The sequence below is a fragment of the Nuphar pumila genome, chromosome 7, assembly GCF_984573655.1.
Source record: "Nuphar pumila chromosome 7, dmNupPumi1.hap1.1, whole genome shotgun sequence".
In the NCBI taxonomy this organism is placed as follows: Eukaryota; Viridiplantae; Streptophyta; class Magnoliopsida; order Nymphaeales; family Nymphaeaceae; genus Nuphar; species Nuphar pumila.
Genome location: NC_143255.1, coordinates 30,171,072 through 30,186,578, shown reverse-complemented (window position 1 = coordinate 30,186,578; position 15,507 = coordinate 30,171,072). Strand labels below are relative to the sequence as shown.

The following is a 15,507-nucleotide window of genomic DNA, read 5'->3' as shown; positions in this document are numbered from 1 at the left end:
ACTAGTATATCAATTCAACTTGCTCATATTGAAAGCTATGTCTGGTTTAGTTCCATTCATAACATATATGAGACTACCAATAATACTTGCATAATTGAGATATACTTATTCTAGTGTTAGTCAACAACTTAACACTATGATCAATCGGAGTAGCAGCTGAATTACAATCATAATGATTATATTTTTCAATATTTTCTTAATGTAGTAGGATTGAGTTAATGCATAATTACTATTATTAAAAAGAGGTTATTTGAAAGCATCTAAAATTGGATTTAATTAAGAAGGTTGGTCTTGATTTCCTCTTAAAGAAAACATGATATCACATGTTATGGACTTTGTCAGAAATAAAAATTGAAATTTTTGGAAATATATGTAATGCTTAATTATTTCTAGCCAAATTTTAGTTAGAAATTGTAGTTAATATTCATGTGCATGTACTTTGGTGTTTAGCATATTTTTCATTATTTTGTCATTTAAAAATATGCATTTCTATGTGTATTATTGCAAAAATACTGAAACTATTTTTTAAGGAAATAGGGTTGGGAGAGACAGATCAATTTTCTGGCCTAACATCTGCGAAAATGAGATTTGTTCATGGTAGATTAGCTAAAACATTATGTGATGTTAGTTTTGAAATTTTATTTCATATGTTCATGTAAAAAAATACAAAAATATGAATTCGAGTGGCCTATTTTGGCTCACCCGAATGCATATTTTTCGTTAGTATAGATTTCTGACCTGATACCTGACCGATAAATCGTTTGTATCCCTCTCGTCCAAAAAAGTTTTTATAAACAGTTTATTGCATTAGAAATCTAACAAAATTTCATAGCTTCTGTGAAATTTTGAGCTCTGTTCATGGACTGAGCGTTGACTGTGACAGTGAGAATAGAATAGTATAGGCATGCACTAAATCATTCGTATCTCTCTTATCTGGAAGAATTTTTATGAATGGTTTGCGCCATTGAAAAGCTGACAAAATTCTCTGCAAATTATGAAAATTTTAGATCTGTCCAACGATTGTAAAATTTTCTGTAACCTCTGTAACAATCGGACAAAATTGAGTTTTTGCAAATTTGAAACTGGTTCAAGACCCAGTTAGTGTATACTTGTGAACTCTATGTAATTTCGTGCGTGCTTTTGTGAATAAATATCATATTGCTTATGAACTATTAAAAGTCAGTTTTCTGCAAGGAACTCAGTGCCAAATATATGGCACAAATCGGATGATATGCTAAGAAACTAACCCTCATTTTTTTCTTTTTATATGGGTTTGAAAGTTATTTTACCTTTTTGCCCCTCTTCTCTTAATTATGGTTGAATCTTCTTGATTACCTATTCACCCTTGCTCTTCCCTGTTATTTTTAGATTTTTTTTGTTTTTTGTGAAACACAGTTATTTTTTATTATTCCATAATTGGACCCCAGTATTTTCTGTTTTACAGAAACAACCCTTTGTGTTTTTTGTTCACAGAAATAATGTTGTTGTTTCTGGATTTTTTTAGAAAGGATCTTCTTCTTTTTTGTTTTTACAGAAACCACCTGTTTCTGTTTTTTCACAAAAAAACATTTTTGTTATTAATTATTTCTTTTTCAGTTTCTAAGATTTTGTACTAAGTATGACATTGGCTAAACCCATGTCTTTCATGTCAAATTTAGATGAAAAAAAACTTTTGATATTATTTATGCATTCTACATTATTACTCATATCATCTACATAGAGACAAATAATTATAATATGACTATTTTCTACTTTGCTATATATATATATATATATATATATATATATATATATTAAAGTCATGAATTCTAAAACCATATTGAATTATTACTTTATCAAATTTCTCATACTATTATGATTGTTTCAAACCATACGATGTCCTTAATAGTTTGCAAATTTTCTTTTTTTTATCAGTATTTTGCCCATGTATTTGATGAATTTCATAAAATTCAATGAACACATTTGAAAGATATTCACCACTTCTATCAGATCTAAAAGTCTTTATTTTGCAATTATGAAAGCTTTCAACCTCAGCTTTGAAAATCCTTAAATTTTCAAATGATTCATCTTTTGTTTTCATGAGATAAACATAAACATATTTTGTGAAATCATCAATAAAGACTATAAAATAACTGTTACCTCCATGAGTTGGAGTAATTTTCAAATCATATACATCATTATGTATTAAATCTAATAACTTAGACATCACATTTTCTAATATGTTCATATTCACATTTATGAATAAATCCTAAGTTACCCATGCTTCTCAAAAGACTTGTAATTAGCATGCCACAAATCATGAGTCAAGCATATAATTTGAAGCATAATCAATTGTATTCATCCGATTAAACTTGAACAACCCATTGATCATGTAGCCTTTGCTTACAAACTTATGGTTTTTCAATAGTATAATACTGCTAGATTTCAATACAATTTTGAAACCATGAGTTGTAAGCAAATAGATAGATACAAGAGTTTTTTTGATGGTAGGTACATTATACACATTTTAGAGGGTTAAACATTTCTTAGAGGTGAAATGAAGTTTCACACTCTCTTTTTTAGGAGCCTTAGCTTCATGTTTATCACTCATATAAATCATATAATTTTTCTCCACGGTTTCGTATGTTTTGAGCATACTTCTATTATTGCATAAGTAGATCATTGATCCCGAATTCACGTACCACCCTTTATTCGAATTAATCATAAATATCTTACTAACTACAACCACCAGATCATCATTGAGTTTACTAGCTTTAATGCCTTGTAATTTTTTCTTGTGCCAACATTCTCTCGCATAGTGACCTGGTTTTTCACAAGTATAACAAAAACTAGTCTTCCTCTTTTTTTAGCATCGAATTTGAACTTTTTGTTCTTGTTCTTAAGTTCGGGTTTGAGCTTTGGTTTGCATTCAACCATATTTACCTTGGCACAAACTTCTTTCATATCATCTTTCTTATCTCAAGATCGAGCTTCTTCCTCGATTCTAAGATGTTGAAGAAGTTGTTCTAAGGTAAACTCTTCATTCTTATGTTTCAATTTATTTCGATAATCTTTTTAAGATGGGAGCAATCTTCCAATGATTGCATGCACTTAAAATGATTAATCAAGGTTCATAGCCTCATGAATTTGAGATAGCAATGGCTAATTATCGAAGAATTTAAAATCCATGTACTTATTAAAAAAACTCTTATGATTTTTTACATCCTCTATTTTGTACTTGCTTTCAAAGGCTTCTCACAATTTCTTCGTTATGCTAACTTTTGAGTAGAGATCGAACAGGGTGTTAGAGAGTGCCTTCAATATGTGTCTGCGATACATGAAGTCATCTTGTTTTCACTTTAGTCTTTTGCGATTTTCAGTAATGGTTTTGTCCTCTCATTCTTCTGAATAATCTTTCATGAGCACATACACCACTTTTGCAATTGTGAGGAAGATGAGCACCTTGTGTTGCCATCGTTTAAAATTGGTGCCATCAAATTAGAACAACTTGGGCAGCTCTTGGTTTTCAACCTTCACAGTCGTAATTTTGCAGAACTATAGCTTGAAAATTTACCTTAACTTAGTGGGTCATGCAATTGAGATTAAACTAGTGAAATCAAAGGTACGCATAAATGCATTATCTTTCAAGCGATAGTTGCCCCACTTAGGATCAAGTTCTTGGTGCAATGGGTATTCGTGCAATTATGCTCCCAAGATACAATCGAGCTTTCGTCTACTCACAAAAAATCGATCCACGCTCTGCAGTGGGTGAGACCAATAACCTCAACATGAACCACCTTGAACAACCTCTTGATTAGGATAAGAAGATCTAGGCTCAATTTAGGTATGGATCGTGGGTATGGGTATGGATTTTGAATACAAATGAGTATGGATCATAACTATAGCTGGTTTTGAATCCAAACAACAGCTAGATTAGGATCCGTACTATAACTAAATTTGAATTCAAATAGCAACTGAATATGGGTCTGAACAACAACTGGTCTGAACAACAACTGGATTGAGATTCGAATAGCAACTAGATCTAGATTCAAACTATAATTAGATCGGGATCTAAATCTAAATAACAACTAGATATGGATCTGAATTGTAATTGGTTCTGGATCTGAATAACAACTGAATGTGGATATGAATTGTAACTGGTTTTGGATCTGGATCTGAATAACAACTGAATGTGGATCTGAACTATAACTGGATTTGAATCCCAACTATAATTGGATATGGATCCGAATAGCTATTGGATCTAGATCTTGGATATGAATCCAAACAACCGAATCTAGATCCTGAATAGAGATCCGAACTAGAATCTTGAAACCCAAAAAAGAAGTGAGAGCAAAGCTCAAGGAGAGGAGGAGAGAGAGCACTCGTGAGAGAGGAGAGAGAAGAAATTGAAATGAGATAAGAGAAATGTGAAAGACGGTTTATATAGGCCCCAGCCCCCCTCCCTACCACCATTAAGGCCATAAAAAGTCTTAAAGAGGCCAAAATGGCCAGCTTAATGACCCGAAAGAATATGCACCAAAATAGGTCCAAAATGACCCTGTCAAGCTCAAATCTGATCTTGACTGAGTCAAGGTCAAACAGGCTAAGGATAAGGGATGGTTGTGGACCGTTTCAAACCTTTAATGCCCATGCAAAAACGTTGTGCAAGGTTCAAACAGATCTGGATAAGATACAGAAAGATCCAAAGAGGATTAATGCAGGCTCAAAGTCAATTAATGGGTTGGTCAACTATCGGTTTTCTACACCGTGTCGTTCAAGGGGGTAGCACTGGCAAGGCGTACTTCCTCCACCACCCCAGGTTCAGAGGCGACTTGCCATTGGTGCCCATCATTTCGTCGCTCTTAGACCAGATACTTTGACTCTCAGGCAGTTTACAAGTGGATTTAATTATTTAGTTTTAATTAAAGATTAGTTAGTTGATTAGTTAGCTTGAAAAATGAATTAGTTGAAGGGTCACAATATTCAGGTGGGGGGAATGAGACCGTTTGGTTGGCGGGCTAAGGGACTATTTGAAGTTGAAGATTAGTGTTTTCTGAATTTGTTGAGGTGACCGTTGGAGTGGTTCACGGAAAGCACATGAGTTGTAGGTCTCGAGGCTAACCTTTATTAAAAAGTTATTCAAATGATTATTTAATTCTTTAGTGAAAAGCTTGTGAAATTTTCTCTTCTCTCTTTTTTTTCTTGCTTTTTCCCTTTTAATGGCTAGTGGGGGGTGAAGTCAAGCTCAAGGACTCAAGATCCTTTGGTATCCGAATTCCACCATTCAGTCTTCACATTCAAATTCAATCCGATTTGTTCAAAAATGTTGGTGACATGTTTAATGAGAAAAACGGTACCAGAAATTTACTTGAAAGAGTATATGTGAGTTGAGGATATGGGGTTTGAAAACAGGTATGCATAGCTGAGGTATGGTTCCATCCAAGTTTTGATGTGGGGAAATATGGAGAACCAAGGTCAAGAATCAGGAAAATCTACTTCTTCATGGTGCATTCAAAAGGATCTGGAATAGTTAGTGAAGGGACGGAGCCAACCAAACCAACTTTGATTTTAGCAATTGGAAGAACTCCTTGGATCCTGCAAGGAGAACTTCAGTTAACAATAAATGACTTTAATCTGATGAGGCTGACCAAGCCAAGTTTGACTTACGGAGTTGTGGATCTCAATGCTTTTCATTCCAATTAGCTAGAAATATATTTGATAGAAAGTCATCTTTTTGCACTACAAAGCGGTAAAAAATCATGTGCCAAACAGGAATGTTAATACCATATGAAATATGAGATTTATTTAAGAATGATGCCAGTAGCTCTTTATTGTTTGTTCCCAATCTCAGGGTACATACAAACTTCTATAAATTACAATGCCTTTGTTATCCTTCTTAAACAGTCAATGGAGGACTTCACAGTAAACTCCAGTAGCGATGTCAGAAGCAACTGGCATTTACAGCAGCTGGGATCCACAGAAAAGGATTCACAAAATCACAAAAATTCAATAGGAGAATCCGAGGCTAAAGATCTTCAAAAATCTGGATTGACCTTATAAAATTTTGCAGGCAGCTACAAATTAAGAAATTTGTCAATGCTCTTCTCGTGTACATCCATAAATTTTCTTTTTTGAATATTTACTCCCCCTTCATATGCATTGTCTCTGTTGGAAATTCCTCCTTGAAAGTAATTTTATGAGTAAAGCTTTTAGTCTTCTAGACCCTGGTCCTGGTCTCAGTGTGGTGCTATTTCCACGGGCAAAAGTTGATCACGGATTGTTCCTTTCACCGTCTGTATTGCACCATCCACCATAGGCAAATTTCCCAGTATGCCTATGAAGCATCTCATGATCGATCTTATTCAGCTCTGGATCATCTTCCATGAATTTTCTTGCAAATGGGGCATGACTGTATATTAGTCTTCTGTGGTCCTTGAGACCTAGATAAAGAGGGTGCTGTTTTGGTGGTGTATCCCATGTAATGTAAGGTAGTTCATGGTTGACAGTGGTATTTTTGAACTCATTGCAGTGGCAAATCAGAGTCTGAAAATAGCCCTCAGGGGAGGAGATGAAGTTGGTGTAGTACATAAGAAGTGTCCTTGGAAGACTGTCCCAACCCATTATGCAGTATTCAACAAATGATCTTGAGAGTACCATCCATGCCGAACCTAACAAGAGGGGGAAAGGAAACCACTAAAACCGAAATTCTAGGAGAGCTAATGCTAAACTTTCTATTATTTTTAGTCATCAGCTAATTCAAGTGGGTTTAGCAAGAGTATTCAAAATATAATGCAAACCAGACTTCAAATAAATAATCTAGTAGTACAAGTAGGAAGAATAATTTAAGGTCAAAAATTGAGAGGGATAGCAACTTTGGTCAAGTTCAGTTGTTCCTGAGCTAGATATGTGTTAGAAAGTGAGTTGGAATACATTGGGTTCAATAATGAACCCATACTTATGCACGTGAAGTGCAAATATACCCATTAAAGGGAAACAACACAAGCACATAATGTGCTAACCCATAAAACCCATAAAAAGGGAAAAATATGACATAAAGTCATAAGTTGCATATCATTGAAGAAATAATGGACAAGGGGTAAAAACCCCATTACAATGGAGCATAAGCTCCCTCAAGAAGTAAGAAATACAAAGGGGGAGACCCCTATTTATAACACAAGAAAGGAGCCACCTAGGGGGCTCCCAAAGGAGTCGTTGGGAGCCCCCAACGGTCACATTTGTGACCGTTGGGGGCTCCCCAACGACTCTTTGGGGAGCCACCCAAGGTTGCGCAAACCACGAAAAAGGAAAAAATAAAAAATAAATTTAAAAGGAAAATTACAAACATATTCCCAATAGAATATGCGTAAAATAGTGAAATGTCTAAACTACCCCTATGCCTATAAATAGAAAAATATATATTTTATATATATAATTAAGATAATACATATGCATATATACCATATATGAATATGTATTATGCTTTATATATATAAAATATATATATTACAAATGTTGAATGATACATTTTAACACCCCCCCTCAAGCTTTGCGTGGGGGAACAAAAAGATTGAAGACGGCAAGAAGGAGAATCTCAAAGCTTCAAGAGCCTTCAGTACGAATGCCATTGTAAATGTCTTCCTCCAATGTCTTTATCGATGATCACCTTCTATCCAAGGTACTTCTTTTCCTCTTATCTTCAGGATCCTGAGAAAAAACAACAAAAGAACAAGTAAACAATATCTTTGCACTTTACTCAAAAAAGAACATTCCTAACAAGGTGCAAAAATTTATGCATAATAAGATGGTTACTTCAGCATGAACCGAAGAAATTTAGAAAACCAAAAGTTTCTAAATCATACATCATGTTAGAACAAAATGAGCGGAAGCAAAAAATATGTAAAAGTAAATTGCAAGAATGCATAATGCATTCATAAGGTCCACCATTGGACAAATATAACCCCATAATGGGAAATAACAAAATGGTCCACTAAGGGACACCACAATAAGCCTACGAAGAGGCATGATATACATAAACATTATTGAATAAGGGCCCAAAAAAGCCATAAAGAGCATATGCATATACTTATCATGAAATGAATTAATACTCAAAGAACTCATTAATGATCATGCTTCAAACATGTAATGAAGTGCCAAACAAGAGAAACAAAGTCTCCAAGTATACTTTAGGCAAAATAAACTCAAGAGTTCACAAGGTTTTAAAATCATTTATGAAAGACATACTTAATACACATTTTGCATATAAGGGTGGCAAAAACAATAAGCACTTAATATATAGATTAAATGCTAAGAAATCAACTTGATATGCATATCAAAAATATGATTTGCTTGAAAAACACAAGTCATGAATGAAATTTTGCAAATTTCAACAATAGTTTATCCATTACAAACATCTTCCTCATTAGTCCTCCAAAACCCATAAATCAAGTGTATAAGCTACTAGATCAAGAATATAAAGCCATTAAAGGCCAAAGACACACACAAAGATGTGTAAAAGAACCTCTTGTCTACATATAATAATACTTGAAATAAGTGCATCTACGACAAGAACAAGAGAATACATGCCAACATGGACTAAAAAGTATCCCTTGTCTACGTAAAAAATACACTTAAAACCAAGTATGTTCAGCTACTAGAACAAGAGTAATAAGCCAACCATGGGCTTAAACATAATACATCTCTTGTCTACATATGATAGCACTTGAAATGAGTGAAATAAGCCAACCATGGGAATACATCTTAAGCGACTAGAACAAGGACACAAACGCCAACATAGGCTAAAAATCACACACCATGGTGTGAATCAACGTGCCTTGTCTACATATAAAAACACTCAAGACAAGTGTGTTCAGCTACTAGACCAAGAGAGCAAAAGCCAACAAAAGGCTAAAAACACACGAAGGTGTAATAAAATTCTTGTCTACATATGATGACACTTAGATAATGGGCATAAAAGGAAAAGACTTTTGAGACAATAAACTTGTAATGAAAATAAACCTCGAATAAAACAATACTCCTTTTAAAATGAATTCTCATAACAATAACATGCATGTAAACAATATCTTCAACAAGATACTATAATCGATAAAATAAAATTCTTGAGAACAAATGTGTGAATATACACACACCAAGAACACTTAGAATACTTGTGCAAAATCACAAGAACACATGTGCACAACGAGCACCACATACAAAATCACAAATGTGCAAATGCACTCATAAGATTCATAAACAAATAAAAGGTTGGGCTATAATCCCAAAACATCTTGATTTTAAAAGTACCTTAAAACATTTAAGGTTTCAAATACCATATGTCCATCACATTTACTTAGAAGCATCCATAATATCAATGGCACAAGAACAAACTAGTGACACACTCATATACCAAATCATTCTAGAGTTCCAAGGTGCCCATAACTCACCTCAACCCCCATCTATAATATGGTAGGTGGACAATCTAAAAAGACAAAACAACGAGTGTCACACTCATAATTAGAGATCATATACCAAATCATTCTAGAGTCTCAAGGTGCCCATAACTCACCTCAACCACCATCTATAATATGGCAATTTGGACAATCTAAAATGATATAACACGAGGTGCCCATAACTCACCTCAACAAACATCTCTAATAAAACAATAATAAGGCCAAAACAATGATGCATTAAATAACATGTGATGGACAAACATAAATGCCACAAAAGGGCAATAAACACATAAGGAATCATTTTCAAAATAAAATTTTTTTACAAAGAGGACCGATTAACAAATTGAATCAAAGGTCCAATATAATCCATCAAAACAATTTTGCATAACCACAAATTATGCTTAATCTTCAAAAGAAGTCTTGTACACCAAAAAGGCTTATTATGCAACAAACATAACATGAAATATTAAGCAACATCATGTGTACGAACCGATTTGGAACAAACAAGCCTTAATTATGAAAGATTAAGCGGTGAAGTTGGTGAAGTTCGAAAATAACAAACTTAGGCCAATATAGGCATTCATAAAGATAGTGAAGTTCAAAAAAACTTATGAAATCTACTATTGCAACTTAAAAATGATACTCATAAACAATCATGAGATCTCCATAAAAGAGTATATACTCACAAGAAGATTATAAGGACCGAAAGGCTCCTTAAGGAGAGCTTAAACACAAATAAAACTCCCAACGAAGGGGAAAACTCCATTAAAGTGAAAGAAATCCCAACAAAATAGATTCATTAACAAAACCTTATGATAAAATAAGATTGTACTATGGCATAAATAAAAATTAAACATTTATTGAGGGAAAAATTAAAAAACTCTTAGTTTTATCAAAAAACATGACTTAATAGATTCTTACCTACTCCTAATGAAATAAGTACGCAATAAACATTAGGGAAGATCATAACTTTTATAATGAAATATGCCGAAAAGCAAGGAGTGCATTAAGCACTTACAACATTCACTAATGAACAAACAAAAGGGCAAACACCCAAACCCACAAGAGACAACACAACATAAAAATATAAATATCTCTTATTGAAAAGAGAGAGAGCTCTCTAAATGTTGAAAACATCCTTAAGAGTGTAAAGATGAAAAGAAAATCACCATATTCCATAAGACCATTTTAAAACTTAATTCAACCGGTATTATATATAAAAAAAAACTTTCTTAATTAAATGTTGCTCATATAAAACGGACACATTGGGTAAGAGAACATAATATGGAATTTTTCATATATGACAAACAATTTTCAAAAAAAGCAACATTTCACAAACATTTTAATCTTAACATACCTTTCTTTAAAGACTAAACATTCATATAAAGGTATTCTCATAAACAAGGTTAGGTTTAAAAAGTAGATTCAAAGTTCCAATGGTCATAAATTTTTACCGACCGATTAAATCAAGTTTTGAGCAATCATATATCTAATTTTTCGCAAAACAAGTTATCATTTAAAAATTTTCAAAGAAAAACATACGAAAAAGATTCAATGGAGTAGTAAGTAACTCAAATTTTTATAAAAGGACTTAATGACAAAGAGCACACATAAAAAAAACAAAGAACATATTAAATTCTTCATACAATACTTCAAAGAAATAGAATGCATACCGAATAACTATAAGAAAAACAATAGAGAGAAATGAATACTTCACCATTTTTCTTTAAAATTCTTGAACACCACGCTTCCCGATGCACCAAAGAGCAACTCGATCTCAACCTTGCTCTGATACCATGTTAGAAAGTGAGTTGGAATACATTGGGTTCAATAATGAACCCATACTTATGCACGTGAAGTGCAAATATACCCATTAAAGGGAAACAACACAAGCACATAATGTGCTAACCCATAAAACCCATAAAAAGGGAAAAATATGACATAAAGTCATAAGTTGCATATCATTGAAGAAATAATGGACAAGGGGTAAAAACCCCATTACAATGAAGCATAAGCTCCCTCAAGAAGTAAGAAATACAAAGGGGGAGACCCTTATTTATAACACAAGAAAGGAGCCACCTAGGGGGCTCCCAAAGGAGTCGTTGGGAGCCCCCAACGGTCACATTTGTGACCGTTGGGGGCTCCCCAACGACTCTTTGGGGAGCCACCCAAGGTTGCGCAAACCACGAAAAAGGAAAAAATAAAAAATAAATTTAAAAGGAAAATTACAAACATATTCCCAATAGAATATGCGTAAAATAGTGAAATGTCTAAACTACCCCTATGCCTATAAATAGAAAAAAAAATATTTTATATATATAATTAAGATAATACATATGCATATATACCATATATGAATATGTATTATGCTTTATATATATAAAATATATATATATTACAAATGTTGAATGATACATTTTAACAGATATGTGCATCCAAGGTAAAGTTAAAACTCCAGGAGATGGCTTCAGAGTTTGCTTTTAGTTTTCTTTTTCTTTTGGATAGACAACACTGCAGCTTGGCAGGCCCTATAATTGGCTTGAGACATGTAGTAGCAATGAACAGGCCTAATCGAAAATAATTCTTTTGATTAGGATGTATAATCTGAATCCAGACCGCTGTCATAAATCTTGATATCAGGATTTTCTTCGCAAGGTAAAAGACTCAATAAATTATATTTTTAAAAAAAATCTATAAAATATGTTGGAAGACAATATAAAAAATGTAAACAATATATAAATAGTGAAGAAAAAAAATCGAATTTCAAAAATATGAAATCAATTGGACACTACTTGAAAACAGTTCTGTTCAGGAACGAAATGCTCCAAATGCTCGATGCATTTTCTGGGTCGCCAAGTTAACATTATGATATTTCCAAAAGTAGGTGATATTTTGAAGGTTATCATGATATTTTTGGGATTAGTTTGGTGTCTGAAAATATTGTGACATAATTATGATACTTACAAAATGATGGTGATATTTGTTGCGTGATTACAGACAAGGTTCACTGTCTGTAAGTCTCTTGTCAATCACTATGGCCAGATTGGACCAGAACTCCCACACTCCATGAGTTCATAACCAAATTGAATGAGGGTGAGTCCTGTTCCTTTGTCTACTGAGTAGGATCTAGGTTCCAGAGCACAGTGATCAGTCATTTATGACCATGATTAACCAAAACCAGGATGAGATAAAGTCTGGAGGATCTCAGATGTAAAACTAGTTGTATTAGAACAAACCTGTGAATAGTTTAAAAGCAGTGGGCATGCTCCTCTGCTTTGAAATCCACAGTAGCTCTGATTTTTCTTGTCCGTATAGTCCAGGATCAATGACGATCGGTTTCACCCTCTTGTTCCTGTAAAACAAGTAGTACACTTTCAGGAAAACTCAGCTCAGCTGGGATGACTTTACTTAAAATTAGAAGCGCTAGGGTCATGGATCCCTTAAACTCGGTGAATCAGATGCTTAACGAAAGTAAAAACATTTGGTGGAATCCAAGCTCAACCTGACCCGTGTCCTAGCCGAGTTGCAGGCCAAGTCTGAGTCAACACAAAACTGAGCTCTGGTGGAATCCTTACACTTTCCATCCAAGATTACTGGTGTGCTCAATGAAATTGAGATCCCTCGGCAAATCTTAGAACGCGTAAATGAGATCTGCAACATGAAACATCGCTAGAGACATCCAGCATCTCAAACCCAAAAAAAAATTCTCATTTTCTCAGAATATTTAGCAGTGCATTAAGAAACATCATATAAGAAACTAAACCAAGTTTAATGATTCTACTTCAGTTGGGCCCCAGAAGTTAACCCAGACTGAGTCCACAGTCACATATAAGAAATTGGATTATTTGGCCTGACTTGATCAAGTTTCACCATTGATTAGACATGATCAGGTATTGCTTGGCTAGATCTAGGCTTTCTGCAAATTTCCTGACTCAAGCAGTCGCCCTTGGAACTATACTGGATCAATGGGCAACTAGAGGATGGACCTAGCTAGAAGCCTGATTCATACTAAAGTCTGAGCCTGAATTTTGAGTCACTTGACATCTTGGGTGATCAGTGGATAATCCGACGCACTGAGATTAATAAACCAATCCCATGATCTAATCCTCAAGAGCATGGCCATGCCGTGCAGGGTGTTCGCCAGCATGGTGGGACCTCTGTAAGTGACCAGATTGGGCTTGCCGACTATCCGAACGTTATCGACTTTGGCGAAGATCTCGATGCCGGAGATGAACTCGAGCAGCAGGTGGCGCTCAGCGGCAGAAGCCTCCCGGTCGAGATGGAGGAGATAGAAATTGGATGGGTGGTAGACATCCAGAAGCGTCCTCTGGATTCTCTTCACATCGCCCTTGGATCCTGATATGAAGTAGGCGAACTTCGGCCAGGTTCCGGGGAAATTGACCGAGGGAAACCTGACTCTGCCGGAGAAATGTCTGTATGCGCGAGGCCTTCGGGGGATGGTAGTGTGAGGGAGACGTGGGTGATGAGGAAGAGTAGGATTGAGGCGAGAATGAATGAGATCATGCACTTGGTTATCTCCATTAGACAGCATGAATTGCAGGCGGATACAGAGAGAAGGGAAGATGTGGGGGAAGAGAGAGAGAGAGAGGCAGCTGTCAACTGTTTGGTAGTGATTGCAGCCATGGAATCAACCCTCACTATCATTAAATTACATTTATAGCTCAATGTACGGAAATTCTTTAGTGTGGTATTGATATAGAGAAAAGACTGACATGCCCTTCAATATTAGGTGTAATTACAGTTATACCCCAGAAAATGTTGATATTTTCCAAAAAAAGTACCTATTTCTAAGCATTTTTTTAACCTAATATTAATGTGGTAAATACATTTTTCGCGCACTTTGCATTCTCGAGTTAGAGAAAAGCCTGTTTTTTCAAAATATTGTAAGATCTACTGGCTGATATCTTTCTTAGGACAAGATTTGTGACTATGGATGTAATTTGTATCTCAAAGAAAATCAGAGGGGTCCAACTAACTCAAGAGAATATTAATTACTTTCGGAAATATTATGAGTTGCTTGCATGTTTGCAAAATGCGCGATCACGCTCATTGATCCTTTCCTCAATTCTTAAGCAACTACCTTTTTTTTTTAAAGGCAAGCTGGGGTTAGGCAGACCTCCACCCGTTATTATTCAATCCTACTACTGGGGTTTTGAACCTGCAACGTCCCACCCCATGAAGACGTGCACTAACAGCTCATACCAACCACGAGGAGCCCCAGTCGTTTATTCTTAAGCAACTAGTTAGGGAGAAGAATGAGGCCACTTGACTGAGCCCATTTGTTGCTTGGTCATGTTTTGTTGATTACTCAAGTATTAAGACCGATGTTAAAATCAGTCTGAATCGTCCCAAAGATGATTCAAAAGGGGCCAATTCAATGCATTCTTTTAATATTTTTTTAAAAACAACAACTACGCCTTCATCTCAAAATAATTGGGGTCGGTGATATGAACAAAAAAAAAATCATTCTAGGTCTTCCACATGAATCCTTCTCCTCCAATCATTTATATCCAATGCCATGTCCTCCGTGAGGTTCATTTTTTTAATTAATTTTAATTTTTAATGGCATGTGTCATCTTATGGTAAAAAGTTGATCAAAGGTTGATTCAATTCTATTTCTCATTTTTTTAAGAAACCAATTCACCAATTTGACCCATTTTAACAACACTCGTTAAGATTGGTCCCATGGACAAGCCAAAGCCAAAGCCTTTTTGGTGGGCAGGAGGAACACTGTGGTGTTTTACATAGGACACTAAATGTCTCGAGCCAATCCTTCGGAATGGGGCATGTGTAATGCGAAGCTTTACGGAGTGGAAAATACATCGAGTGTAGAAACACGCGATATAAGTTGGCTTGATCGGTGACGTACGATGATAGCATGACACATGATGGGCAACAATATCGTCGTTAGTGCATCGCAGTATGACGACTCAGACGTGGAACATTGTTTGGTTAAGCAGTGCCAGCGGATCAGAGGATGTTGCCTTTAGAGATTTGATTAAAAACCTCTCGGCTTGTAAGTTCCCACGCGTAGCAGTTGGATGCACGGAGATGCATGTGG

General features: G+C 35.1%; 1 pseudogene; it reads right to left on the bottom strand.

Annotated features, from left to right (window-relative positions):
- Positions 1 to 6,129: 6,129 nt before the first annotated feature.
- Positions 6,130 to 13,977, bottom strand: LOC149831724 (beta-glucuronosyltransferase GlcAT14A-like; annotated as a pseudogene).
- Between the last annotated feature and the right edge of the window lie 1,530 nt (positions 13,978 to 15,507).